Source organism: Haliotis rubra, unplaced genomic scaffold, assembly GCF_003918875.1.
Source record: "Haliotis rubra isolate DU_JTF1 unplaced genomic scaffold, ASM391887v1 Scf163, whole genome shotgun sequence".
Taxonomy (NCBI): Eukaryota; Metazoa; Mollusca; class Gastropoda; order Lepetellida; family Haliotidae; genus Haliotis; species Haliotis rubra.
Window position 1 is genome coordinate 1,546,038 of NW_025765592.1, and position 14,369 is coordinate 1,560,406.

Sequence of the window (14,369 nt, forward strand, 5' to 3'; positions counted from 1 at the left end):
TGAAATGCAAAGTTAGATTATATCTACAATGTACACTATTTGATCAAATTTGTATTTTGCATATTTCTATGGGCTTATTATCAAATACACACCTCTATCATCTCTTGTTGCAAAAAACACTTTGTCCACCAATGTTACCTTAGGTGTACTGTATCATGACATCATTACAGGCCTACATTACAATATATAATCAGCCGGTCTCTCTATCTGACATAATCCACATTAACATACTAAAGGATTTGTCAACGTGGATTTATGGCTTATTACCTTTCATGATTATAAAAATAGACTACAGTTCAGTAAGATTTTGAATATCATATCCTATGAGAAATAAACAAAGAGGCCATTTTGATAGGAACTTGACTAATAGTACTGTTAATCCCCCCATTTCCTCAAATACCAACCTACATTCAGTCATGCGTTACTGATTCCCTTTGTTTCACAAATGTGCAGATGGTGATAGTTACAAAGGCTTAGACATTTAAATCTCTTTCAAAACTTAACACCTGCTAGAGTATATACCAACAACAAGCATCTTATTGAAAAACACTCCTTTGTCCTCCTTATTGAACAGAATATAATTGCAAGGGTTGCCTGATGACCACCAAAATAAAAAAGTGAGATGTAATTTGATGTAATTGAGATTTTAATTAATTAAATTACAATTACAAATTACATTTTAAACATTCAATTACAAATTACATGCAATTACATAGATTATTGTAATTAATTACATTCAATTACAATTACAAATTACAATTACCCCATGTCTGGTCACCAACATAAAAGTATCACCTTGAACCCGACTCGACTCTTGTTGGTTGCAGGCGTATCTGCTGCCGAGGCTATCTCATGGTTATATGCACGGCCCAGGGATCCCGGGGAGAAACCCCCGCAATTAGAGGTCAACCCACATATCATGCAATAAAATATATATTTTTATATCATATACATAATGTCTGAGTGGAAAACGTTCGTCAACGACGCATACCACGCCACCGTGGTCGCCAGTCTAGCCGTAGGATACGCTCGGTTGACCAAAATGGTGCTTAAACGACCGACTATCAAGCTAGATTTCAACCTGCAGGATATGGGTATGCTCATAATGAACCTTGGTATGGCGATGGCCACAAAGGACATCCTAGTAAAACAAGGGATACTACCTGAAAATATTATGAAGTAAATATAGGATGGCTACGATCACCATGATGGTCGGTGGGGCGTTAGTAAATGCCCTGGCATTTTCCGGGAGTAATTTCCCTTCTTGAAACTACGAGAGTCACACGCGGCTGAGATACAAGCAGAGAGGAAGCGACACGACCTTGCCGTGGAGAAATTACAATCGGCACAATCCGAGTATGCGTAAAAACGTGTTCAGAGGATCGATTACATTAACGAACAACTCAGGCGTGAGAACCATGCCGTTAAAACATTCCACGATGTCGACGATGCAGCGAGAGAATACTACCTACTAACAGGTAAACAGCTGGAACCACTCAATAAACCCACACTCGCTCAGTACTACACACCATCCAAGGGGCAAATGGACCGTGAACTGGTCTTCATCGCGCTGGGTATAGCAGCGACTGCGTTGGTTGCAAAACAATTAGACTAAGTACTCATATAAGTACGCTTAAAGATGAGACCTGCTCTGTACCGATGCGCTAATACATACTTATGGGGAAGAAAGAAGCCTGTGGTAGGAGATGCAGGACTGAAGGGTACTGTTGTTTCCACATGGGAAGCCCTAACTACACGTGTTCTGTGTGTGGTATAGGGGTTAAAGGGCACTACTGCCTATGCAAAGCTCACGGAGCAAACGAGTCAGACATTATCTCATCTACGAGAATAAAAGGCCTACATAAAAGAACGAGAGGCCTCCTCAGGATAAGTCCCCAATTAGAGACTGTGAACACCTAGGTATAACTATGTTTGTGGAAATTGAGCCCAGGAACATCGAATCTCTGGTCAAAAACATACTCAAAGATGAACTGAACTTATGGGGACGCTTCAGATTTCAGGTCATATTGGAAGTGGTATGGATTAAGGAGGGTGTTAAGTATACTCTCCCCTTCACATGCGGGCGGGGCATCACGACTCAATACCAGATAAATTGTTTTACAAGTATACAGGAATACCTGCACAACTTCAAGGAATACTATATCCACCAGTGTAAGTACTGGATCGAAACGGTTCATCTAAGTATAGCTGATTGGGTTGACGGAGAGGATATAACCCTCTGAGCGCCTCACTATTTTTTTATCAAGGTTGCCAGCGGCCAATTAGAGATTGATATACTTAGGTGTGCACGCCACTATGTCTACTACTCAGGACCTCAAGCAGATCGCCAGGCAACGGGGTGTGATTGGTTACTCTAGAATGAGGAAGCCAGCCTTGTTGAGGTTACTAGGCCTAGAAGCCCCTCCCACGGTAAAACGACTAAAAGCCCAAGCAAAAGAGCTTGGGTTCACGGGTTATTCCAACCTGGGGAGAGCCAGGTTAGTCGCATTGTTATCACATGACCCCGTAGCAAAACCTCCCACTGTAAAACAATTAAAAGCCGAGGTACGCAATTTGGGATTAGGCGGTTATTCCCGTATGAGGAAGCCACAGCTTGTAGAACTATTACGGCAGAAAAGAGCTATTGACCTTCAGTTCATACCCACTGAGCGCGCTGTAGGCAACTATTTGAGAGGCTGGCGCATGCATGTTGATAGGAACATAGACATCACAGATATCAAGCCTCTGATAGCCGATAAAGTCAACCAGGAACTAAACAATCTGGGAAGTATAAAGTTTCAGATCACAGTGAAAATGTCACTCGATAAGAACGTGGGGGCTGGGGTCACTGAGTATGTTCAGCCTTACTTCCGAGGTAAACAAGAAATCATGACTCACACAGAGACCATAGACGCATCAATCGATACCAGTTTTCAGCAGATACGAGAATACCTAGAACGCTACACACACATGGGGTCCGGGTGGGTTGTTGATAAAATCGATAATGTCTATCTAGACATAGCTAACTACCTGCCGTTCAGAGGCAGGTCATACCTAGACTTGCCCCCCTACTATAAGAAAAAACAGGCCATGGTCAACGTCAAGAATAGAGTAGACGATTGCCTCAGGGTAGCTATCAGGGCAGACTTGTATCCAGTTGACACTCATTCAGACAGGCTTTCTAGCTATCCCCAAGACGATGGACTCAACTCTGATGGTATAGATGAACCAACTCCCATATCCCAGATCACCAAAGTAGAAAAACAGAATAATATAGCCATAAACGTCTTTGGGCACGAAGGTAACACAACAATAGTGCACAGGGTCAGCCCAGTGTTGGGGGAGGAGGGTCGCCGCGTTATCAATATATTCATGATCCAACGAGGTGAAAAGTATCACTACACGTGGATAAAACATCTCAGTCGGTTGTTGCACGACCAGTCGAAACACGTTGGGAAAAAACACTTTTGTGTGCGATGCCTGCATGGTTTCAGGCGAGCTGATTTATTAGAATCCCACCGGGAGGATTGCCAAGGTGTGGGGCAGACGGCCATACGAGTTGACATGCCTAAGGAAGGTGACAATATCCTAAAATTTGACAACCACAAGAACCAAATGTCCGTGCCTTATATCATCTACGCCGACTTTGAAGCCTTAGTCAAACCCGTTGAGGTTGCCGGGGGTACCCCCACAGGCGAGAGCTTCACACACAAAACACAAGAGCATGAGGCCTGTGGTTTGGATACGTGGTCGTCAGTTGTGATGGGAAAACGAAAGCTCCCGTAGTGTACAGAGGTCCCGACGCGGCTGAAAAGTTTCTAAAGTGTTTGCAGGAGGAAGAAAAAATTATCAGGAATGCACTGTATACAGTCTCTCCCATGCGTATGACCAAAGCCGACCGGCTAGCCCACGCCTGTAGCACTAACTGCCACGTGTGTGACTCACCACTGAACGGTGATTAGGTGAGAGATCACTGCCACGTCACCGGTAAGTATAGAGGCGCCGCTCACAGCGCGTGTAACCTCAAGCTTAGAATCAACCCCAAGACAATAAACATCCCCTGGTCTTTCACAACTTGAGAGGGTACGACTCTCACTTGATCATGCAGGCCATCGCGAGGGTTGACAGCAACCTGACGTGCATCCCCAACAACATGGAGAGATACATCTCCTTCAGCTTAAACGGCCTGAGGTACATCGACTCGGTTCAGTTCCTCCTGTCGTCACTCGACAGTCTGGTCAAGGCCAACGATACCTTCCCCATCACCGATCGATATACCGACGCCGAGACTAGACCCCTGCTGATGAGGAAGGGTGTGTACCCCTATGAGTACATGGATGGCTGGGCCAAGTTCGCCGAGACCAGACTACCCCCCATCAGAGAATTTTACAGCAATCTGACCGACTCGGCAATATCCTAAGACGATTACTCGCACGCTATTAACGTATGGAATAAACTGGGCTGTCAGAATCTGGGTGACTATCACGACCTGTACTTGAGGACAGATGTACTGCTGTTAGCCGACGTGTTTGAGACGTTTAGGCAGACATGTTTCAAGCAGTATAAACTCGACCCCGCATGGTATTACACCATCCCAGGTCTGTCGTGGGATGCCTTGCTTAAAAAGACCGAAGTTAAGTTGGAATTGCTCACAGATTACGACATGCACATGCGAGGTGGGATTTCCATGGCAACCAAACGATACGTGAAAGCAAATAATCAATACGTGAAGGGCTACGACCCGAGCAAGCCAACCAATCATATTCTCTACCTCGACGCCAACAACCTGTACGGCTGGGCCATGAGCCAGTATCTACCCACAGGGAGATTCGAATGGGCATCGCATGAGGTCGATGTTATGAGCATCGCACCAGATTCGAACAAAGGTTATATCCTCGAGGTGGACTTGGAATACCCCAAGGCATTACACACATCACACAACAGCTACCCCCTGGCCCCCGAACGTATGAGGGTTAACCCAGACTGGATGTCTGAGTACCAACATAACTTGTTAGGTGGGCGGGTGACAGACATTGAAAAACTCGTGCCCAACTTAATGAATAAGACCAAGTACATCGTTCACTATCGCAACCTACAGCTGTACCTGTCGTTGGGTATGAGGCTGACCAAAATACACAGGGTGCTCGTGTTCAACCAGAGCCCCTGGATGGAGCCATACATCAGAATGAACACGGACCTCCGAAAGCTTGCCACCAGTGACTTTGAGAAAAACCTCTACAAGCTCATGAACAACTCGGTGTTTGGTAAGACTATGGAGAACCTGAGGAAACGAGTGACCGTGAAGCTGGTTTGGTCGAATGAGGAAGACAAGCTCAGGAGACTGATAGCCAGTCCGGCATTCAACCGGAGCAAGATATTCACCGACGACCTGGTTGCCCTACACATGAAGAAAAGCCACATAAAATTCAACCGGCCTGTTTACGTGGGGATGAGCATCCTCGATTTATCCAAACACCTGATGTACGACTTTTACTACAATGAGCTGAAGAAACAGTACGACGACAGGTGTGAAGTGCTGTACACTGACACGGATTCCCTGCTGATGGAGATTCAAACCGAGGACGTGTACGAGGACATGAAGAAACGCCTCGATTTGTATGACACCAGTGACTACCCCAAGGACCATGCCATACACAGCACGGTAAATAAAAAGGTCCTAGGTAAGATGAAGGACGAGTGTGCTGGCACGCCCATAGCCGAGTACATAGGTTTGAGGCCTAAGATGTACTCCATCCTGAAGGCCGACAATGGTGAGATCCGGAAGGCGAAGGGTGTTAAGAAGTACGTGGTGAAACAACACATCAAACACGCCAGATTCAAGGAAGCCCTGTTCAAGACCCGTACCTTCAGACATAAAATGAACACGCTTAGAAGTGATGGGCATAGGATATACGGACTGACTATAAACAAGACGTCCCTGTCGCCGATGGACACTAAGCGTTGGATAGCTATTGATGGGATAAACACGTACGCGTACGGGCATGAGAAAATTGAACCAAGAACATAGGTGTACATAGGCGACATGTCACGGAACCAGAGAAAGTTTGAGGCTATTTACTACAGTCCGCGTGGGTACTGGAAAGGAGCTAGCGCTGTAGATAAGCTGGCTAAAATGGCGCGAGTACCCCCGGAAGAGGCCAAAGCGTGGCTTGAAAACAAGCCCTGTGGCAGATCTATTTACCGGCACCACGCTACGTGCCTAGAAGGAAGTTCGGTATTAACATACCCAATAGCGTTCACCAGGCCGACCTCCTATTCCTACCCCACGACAAGAGGTACAAGTATGCCTTAACCGTCGTGGATGTGGCCAGTCGCTACAAGGAAGCCGAACCCTTGACCGCGAAAGACTCAGCCCAGGTAGCCCGCAGATTGAACGCATATACAAAGCGCGCAGTCCGCTGGCGTGGCCAACAGAGCTGCAAGTTGACCCGGGCGGAGTTCATGGGTGTCGTGTCACACCTGTTAGACAAACACGATACAAAGGTCAGGTGTGGCACGGCGGAGCCCATCGCAGCCAAGCCATAGTTGAGAGATTCAATAGGACTTTGGCTGAGCTTTATTCGACATCAGTATGCGAGGGAGATGGCCAACCCGGGGAAGCGATCGACTGAATGGGTCGCGCGGCTACCTAAGGTGGTGTCGGCAATCAACCATGAAGCCACCCAGCTCACCGGCAAGAAACCGGCAGACGCTATCAAACTAAAATCAATAGTGGCAGAGTCGGCTGCTCCATTGCGCGGGAAAGAGAAACAGATACCAGATAGGGCCCTAGTGAGGTACCTATACCAGCCGGGGGAACACGAGGGCGATAGCCGTATGCGAGCCACCGATCCAATATGGTCAGTCAAAACTTACAACATAGATAAAGCAGACATCAAAGCCGACGAGCCGAACTTGTACTACTTGAGAGATGGGCCAGTGAGAGGGTTTGTTAGAGAAGAATAATTGATCGTACCGTATGGCACAATATTACCTCCTGCCAACGTGGCATAGTGCCACGTGTGGGCGGGAAATCAACGGGGGCTCAAAAGTAGTAGACGCAATGGTAGCAAGATCTAAGGGCCCGACAAAAGCTTTATTTGTGAAATAAGGCTTCGCAGAGGCTTTTGTTGGACTTGGTCCAGGACTATCATTGTATATACTACTATTGGTCGTCGTGTGCAACAAAGGGATCCTCCTGTACAGAACATGGCCCAGTTGAAAGCTGCTTTAAACGAGGAATGGTGTGGACAGTCCCTTCAGAGGATCAGGAGGCTGACAGGGAGTATGAGGAGGAGAGTCCTGGCTGTCATACAGTCACATGGAGGTTACACTCAGTATTGACCTTGAATTGTGTTAGACACGCAAAATGGCATTTTGAATGTTCACATTAATAAATTCAACATTAAACATTCCAGGGTCATACTTGTACGGACATCTTGTAAAAATGTGTGAATATGCTGTGAATATAGAACATGATGAAAATGAGGTGAGGTGAGGTGAGGTGAAATTGGGTTTAACGTCGTGCTTGAGAATATTTCGCTCATATCACGACGTGCATGCGTGTGTATGTGTATACGCGTGCGGCTGCTTGTACTAGCCCAGACTTAAGCTGGTTTTATAGTGCTAGCTCACTGAGATACCATGCGGCAGTAAAGCATGAATACCCCACTCAGACACATTATACTGACTCCGAGCCGACCAGTCCTTGTTGTACCCATTAATGCCGAGCGCCAGGCAGGGACCAACAAGTACCATATTTTAACGTCGTTTGGTATGACTCAGTCGGGGATCGAACCCGCGACCTTCCGCACTCCGGGCGGACGCTCTAACCACTACACCCCGGAGGCGGTCCCCAGATTTGACCAGAGCTAAAGTAGCTGACTTAGTTTTAGAGTTTTAGATATCGGAATCACCCCTCTGCCGTTTTGTAATAAACCATTAAAACTTTACAACACCTGATATGGTATTGTGATCCGGTATTCAAAATTTGGATTAATTTCACATTTTACATTAATTTCACAATTTCGAAGATAGTGCTCGGAATCAAAGGAAGAAATACTAATCCCTTTAACGCCATTGTCTTACTTGTTAAAGACACTGTATTAAAAACAGTAAGAAAATAAACATTCCGAATTACGGGTATAAAGTAAAGCCAAATTATTAAGCAGTACTACGACATTACGAATTATATTTATGTTTCTTTGTAGTTTCTGGTGAAAACGATATATTTGTTAAATTTGTCATTACATACTATATTGAAATGTTGATTTATGTAACTTAACCTAATTTGATTATGCATTGTAAAAGGTCACCGTCTTATGTACCTCGTGAATGTTAAATTGTGTATATATATACTGTCGTAAACGACAAACCGAACTGTAAATTTGCAAACATGAAAAATACGAAAACAAAATGTTTGAGGGAAGCATTGTGTTAACCATCACAAAACACAATAGTCCCGTCGTTATAGCATCATTAAACTCATAAGATTACTTCTTCCACAGTGACGGTAGAGATGATAATTCTTTCTGCAACAATGAAGTTTCCAATAGGAACGCAAGTGATAGGGCTATACATAATCTTGTCTGTAAAGTGATGAAACTGTTTAATAAGATCAGTAAAATAATGTATTAACATGTTAAAATTAGTTGCATATGATTTGGACTTAAATACAAAATGTTGATTATCTCGAAAACATGCTTTTGATGGTTAGTCCACTATTGCACCAAATGCTTCAGTTCTGTTATGCATTGTCATCACTGCCTGCAAAGATTGTTGATTTGTCTGATAGGTGCACGTTTCAGCTTATATTCCATGCCATTTTCCGGTTTGTAAAGCCAGCGCTTAGCGACGTGGAGAATCCGTTCATTGGGAAACCAAGAATAAGGTTCATTGGTTTGATCACAGTCGTCATCTTCTTACCAATAACTGTCGTTGCGTACAGAGACGACGTAACAGGGAGATCACCAGGAGATGATCCAGCTGAACCCTTTGGTGGTGGCTCGGTGACGGTGAGGGTTTGCAGTACCTTCCACACTCAGTTGTCAACGTTATCAACAGAAAGTACTGGATTGTGCTATGGCGATGCATTTTGAAAACCACCCCCTTGCCAAACGTCGGATATTCATGGATGACAATGCTGGACCTCACCATTCTCGAGCTGTCTTTGCCTAGCAGCAAAACGTCACTGACCCGTTACCATGGCCAACAAGGAGCCCTGATATGAACCCATCAAACATCATTAGGCATCCTGGATGGTCAGTGTGGAGATCCTCCTGTTTGGACTGAAGCAGGCAATCCATGAGGAATGGCTGAGGATTCTGATAATGTGAATTCGACCCTTGATTGCCAGTGTGAGAATGAGACTGTTTTTTTTGTGCAAGGGGTAGCTATGGTACATGTGCGGTCGCCAGTGGTGGTGCATGCAATCGTGCAACAATCATAATTTGAGAACTGTCAGATTGGTGGTGCAGTCATGGTGACCATACTTTCAGGTATTGTTGATAGTTTGGGTATTCCTCTCATATTGCAAGTATATAGTTACCAAGTTTCAATTTCAGTTTTGTTTTTGTTTTAATCAGAGTAAAGTATGTTAAAGTTACCATTTTTTATGCTGATATTTCTGAACTACTTTTGATGCCTGATTGTGAAACTGAAACCATTTTCTGCACAATGGCCAGCTGGGAAGTAGGAAACGTCCAACCATACACAGAGCAAATTATCATTTAACATGTCACTGTCAAACAGCCCGTTTGATGGCACCCTCAGCTCTAAAGGAGTTTGAAGTGAGTGAGTGAATATGGGTTTACGCCACTTTTAAATAGCAAGATTCCAGGAATATCACGGCGGGGGAATTTCTTTTAAAAAAATCATAAAATTCAACAACACACACACACACACACACACACACATATACATATATATATCCCACTTTCGAAACAAGGTAGGGGTGGTAACGTCTTTAATCTGGAATGGTCTGATAAGTTTATGGAGGCAGCTGTTAGATCCAACACCTAATCCTTGAATATCACAAACTAAAGTGATCGCAGATCTGTATCCATCAATGGTACCATGTTTACCTTTCCCTCCTGCGATAGAGTAAAAAGTCAGCAATTTGCGGAATGGTAATGGGAGAATCTAAGAGCTGATGATGTCATCTCCACTCGATCCCATTTAGTATTGTACAGTGAAGCTGTGGAAGATCTGACTGACTGAGAGATAGCCTATGTGGTTTCCGTTGCAAATCCTTGTCGTTCAAGTGAATTGCGGATAACTTCCACATGTGCAGTTGAAGTTGCTGAAGGTTCTCGTGATAGCGGCTCGATTCTGGTTGACTGAGGAGATTGTGAAAAGTTAGCAGTACCATTGGCAAGTTGATGAGGCCAGGCAGGAGCCACTACATACACTACGCAACTGTGCTGGAAATCTTGCTGAGCACTTCCAGGATCAACTTGAAAAGGGGGGGGGGGGAAAGAAAGCGTACGCCGTCATGTTGTCTCAAGGAATTGAGAGAGCGTCCACCGTCCAACAGATCTATCACCAGAGTTTCCCAGCATTGCCTGATCAGCTTGAAGGCCTCATTGTGTAAGGCCCATTTCCTTGGAATTATTCTGTCTTGCCTGGAAAGAGAGAGTCCGCCAAAACATTGAACCTGCCTGGAATGTGACCCACCCTCGCTGAACATTTGCTCAAGTCCACAATTGTAAACAACTGCTGAGTCCCCCAGAGTAGCTGGTGGTTTCTTGTTCCTCCCTGCTTTTTGACAAAGGAGACTACAGTTGTCGGTGTCCACCTTAACTGCTGTGCTGTGGGGGGAACCAGTGGCTTGCATCTCGACAACATTGATGTGCAGACTCTTTTCCTATTCGGACCACATTCCCTGTACTCGAAGGTGATCCATATGCGCACCCCAGCCCGTGGTGTAAGCATCTGTGTACATCGTAAGATCCGGAGACGTTGGCCGGAAGGGAGCTCCCAACAGGATGTTGGCCTCGCTGGTCCACCAAAGTAGCTCTCCTCTGAGCTACTCTGGAAAAGGTAGACGTGTATCTATATCTAAGTGTCTGGTCTGGTTGATCCACACCCGACACTCCTGTAAATTGATCCTGCCGCGTTAAGTAAAATCCTGGATTGGCGTCAGTGATCCTAGGAGGGACATCCAAGACTGTTGAGAGGTTGGAGGAGCACTGATGAGGTGTAGAATCCTTTCTTTCAGGGTTAAACAGCGATCCGGAGGATAGATGTAAGACACTCGTGAAACCAAGATTGCCCCTAAAAACTTGATTCTTGATGTTGGGACTAGCTCTGATTTGTCGGGATGCACAATTAGACCCAAATGAATAAACACATAGACGATGAACTTGGTTTGTTTGAGTCGAGTCTGTGCGATAGTATACTTTGCTAAAAAATCTTCCAGATATCCGTGAATGGCAATGTTCCTGTGATGGAGGTAATTTAGTATAGGCAACTCCTTCTGAATGTACTCCACTGCATGTGGTCGACAGTAATCTTACCGGACAGCGTCATTGGGACAAGATTCTGGCTCCTATAGCAGTACCATTCCTGCAAGCTATGAATGGCTTTAATGGTTGACCCTCTTTACTGCAAGACGACAACGCTAGGCTTCATAGGGTCAGGATTGTCACGGAATTCCTTAAGCAGCAGGGTGTAGAGCAGATGGAGAGGCAGCATGCTTGCCAGACCTCAACCCAAATGAGCATACCTGGGATGAACTTGGTCGACGTATGTACACACGCCATCCAGCAACAGTGGATCTCCCAGGACTCCACAGAGCTCTAGTAAAGGAATGGAATGTGATTCCGCAAGCTTTCTTTATGAACTTGATAGGGAGCATGAGAAAAAGGTGCACCTGTGTCTTGGACGCGCGAGGCGGGTACACAAGATATTGAATGACTGAGTGCTTCATGTTTGTCTTTTAATTTTGGGGGTTGGTCTATACATCTGATGTTTGCTAGTGCTGTCCGAACTTTTTGTCTGTATGTCACGATGTGTCATGTCATAAGCAATATGATGACACTCTTAGGTCATCCATATTTGAGTTCCGATGAAGATGCCTTGCTAAAGTGGATATTTCAACCATCTTACCCACCAAGTCATCAGAAGATGACATATCCCCCCGGCCCCCACATATTTCAAAGAACAAATCATCTGACAGTTACTTAAAGTCCAGCTTGACTTATTTAAAACTAAGTCCAAATCGTTTCCACGGAAATCATGAGAAATATAAATGCCAAAAATGTGTAAATAGCAAAAGGCACCATTTCAAAATATGCCTAATATATCTGCCAAGTTCTGTTGAAAGATACTGAACGCTTTTCGAGTTGTGCACCGGAAATGAAGCCAACCCTCCTTTTGGGACTAAGTCCTAATCATTTCAATGGAAACCTGGAAAAATAAATCTGCCAAAAATCTGCCAAATAACAAAAGGCACCACTTTGGCATCTGCCTCACATATCTGCCAAGTTTTGCTGAAAGATATTAAGAAGTTTTCCAGTTGTGCTCCGGAAACGAAACCCACCCATCCCTTTTGAGACTAAGTCCAAATCGTCGCCATGGAAACCAAAAAAAATATAAATCACAAAAATCTGTAAATAGCAAAAGGCACCAAATCAAGATCTGTTTCATATATCTGCCAAGTTTTGCTGGAAGATATTAAGAAGTTTTCGAGTTGTCCTCCGGAAACAAAGCCCACCCCTCCCTTTTGGGACTAAGTCTGAATCGTTTCCATGGAAACCAGGAAAAATAAAAATGCCAAAAATCTGCAAATAGCAAAAGGCACCACTTAAAGTTCTGTTTGATATATCTACCAAGTTTTGTTGAAAAATATTCAACGGTTCTTGAGTTATGCTCGGAAAACGAAACCCACCCCTCCCTTTTGGGACTAAGTCCGAATTGTTTCCATGAAAACTGGGAAAAATAAATATGCCAAAAATCTGCCAAATAGCAAAAGGCACCACATATCTGACAAGTTTTGCTGAAAGATATTAAGAAGTTTTCTAGTTGTGCTCTAGAAACGAAACCCACCCCTCCCTTTTGAGACTAAGTCCCAATCGTTTCCATGGAAACCGAGAAAATAATAAATCACAACAAGAAGACAAAGTCATCAATATCCCCCTTAATGGCAAAATACTCTTAGGCGTGTATATAGAAAAGTGGAAGGAGAGTATTGAAAGGTTTTTAAAGTTCTGCTCCAGAAAGCAGCACTATCACCAATTTCAGTCAAACTTGCTGCCATGGAAATGCCAAAAATATTTTATTCAGAATTCCCAAACTACCAAAAGGCACCAGTACACCACCAGACCAATCTATGTGCCAAGTTTGGTGAAGAAACATTGAACCGTTTTAGAGTTCTGCTCCGGAAAAGAGCACTACTACAATTTCAGGCTAAGTCAAACTTGTTGCCATGGAAATGCCAAAATTATTTTATTCAGAATTCCCAAACTACCAAAAGGCACCAGTACACCACCAGATCTATCCATGTGCCAAGTTTGGTGAAGAAATAGTGAACAGTTTTAGAGTTCTGCTCCGGAAAAGAGCACTACCACAATTTCAGGCTAAGTCAAACTTGTTGCCATGGAAACGTCAAAAATATTTTATTCAGAATTCCCAAACTACCAAAAGGCACCAGTACACCACCAGATCTATCTATGTGCCAAGTTTGGTGAAGAAATATTTAACGGTTTTAGAGTTCTGCTCCGGAAAAGAGCACTACCACCAATTTCAGTCTAAGTCGAACTTGTTGCCATGGAAACGACAAAAATATTTTTTTAAGAATTCCAAAACTACTAAAAGGCACCAGTACACCACCAGATCCATGTATGTGCCAAGTTTGGTGAAGAAATAAACCGTTTTAGATCTGCAAATAGACAAAGGGACCGGACCTTACGGATGGAGTCTGCCCCACATATCAGCCAGCGTTGCGAGGGGATAAAAATCAACAAATGAAAGATATCACTTTGAAGTCTGCCTCACATATCAGCCAAGTTTTGCTGAAAGATATTAAGAAGTTTTCGAGTTCGGGACTAAGTCTGAATCGTTTCCATGGAAACTGGGAAAAATATAAATTCCAAAAATCTGCAAATAGCAAAAGGCACCACTTAAGGATCTGTTTGATATATCTACCAAGTTTTGTTGAAAAATATTGAACGTTTTTTTAGTTATGCTCTGGAAACGAAGCCCACCCCCATTTAAGACTAAGTCAAAAACGTTTCCATGAAAAGCGAGAAAAATAAAAATGACAAAAATCTGTAAATAGCAAAAGTAGCATATATCTACCAATTTTCGTTGAAACATATTGAACGGTTTTTGAGTTATGCTCTGGAAACAAAATGATTACGGAAGGACGG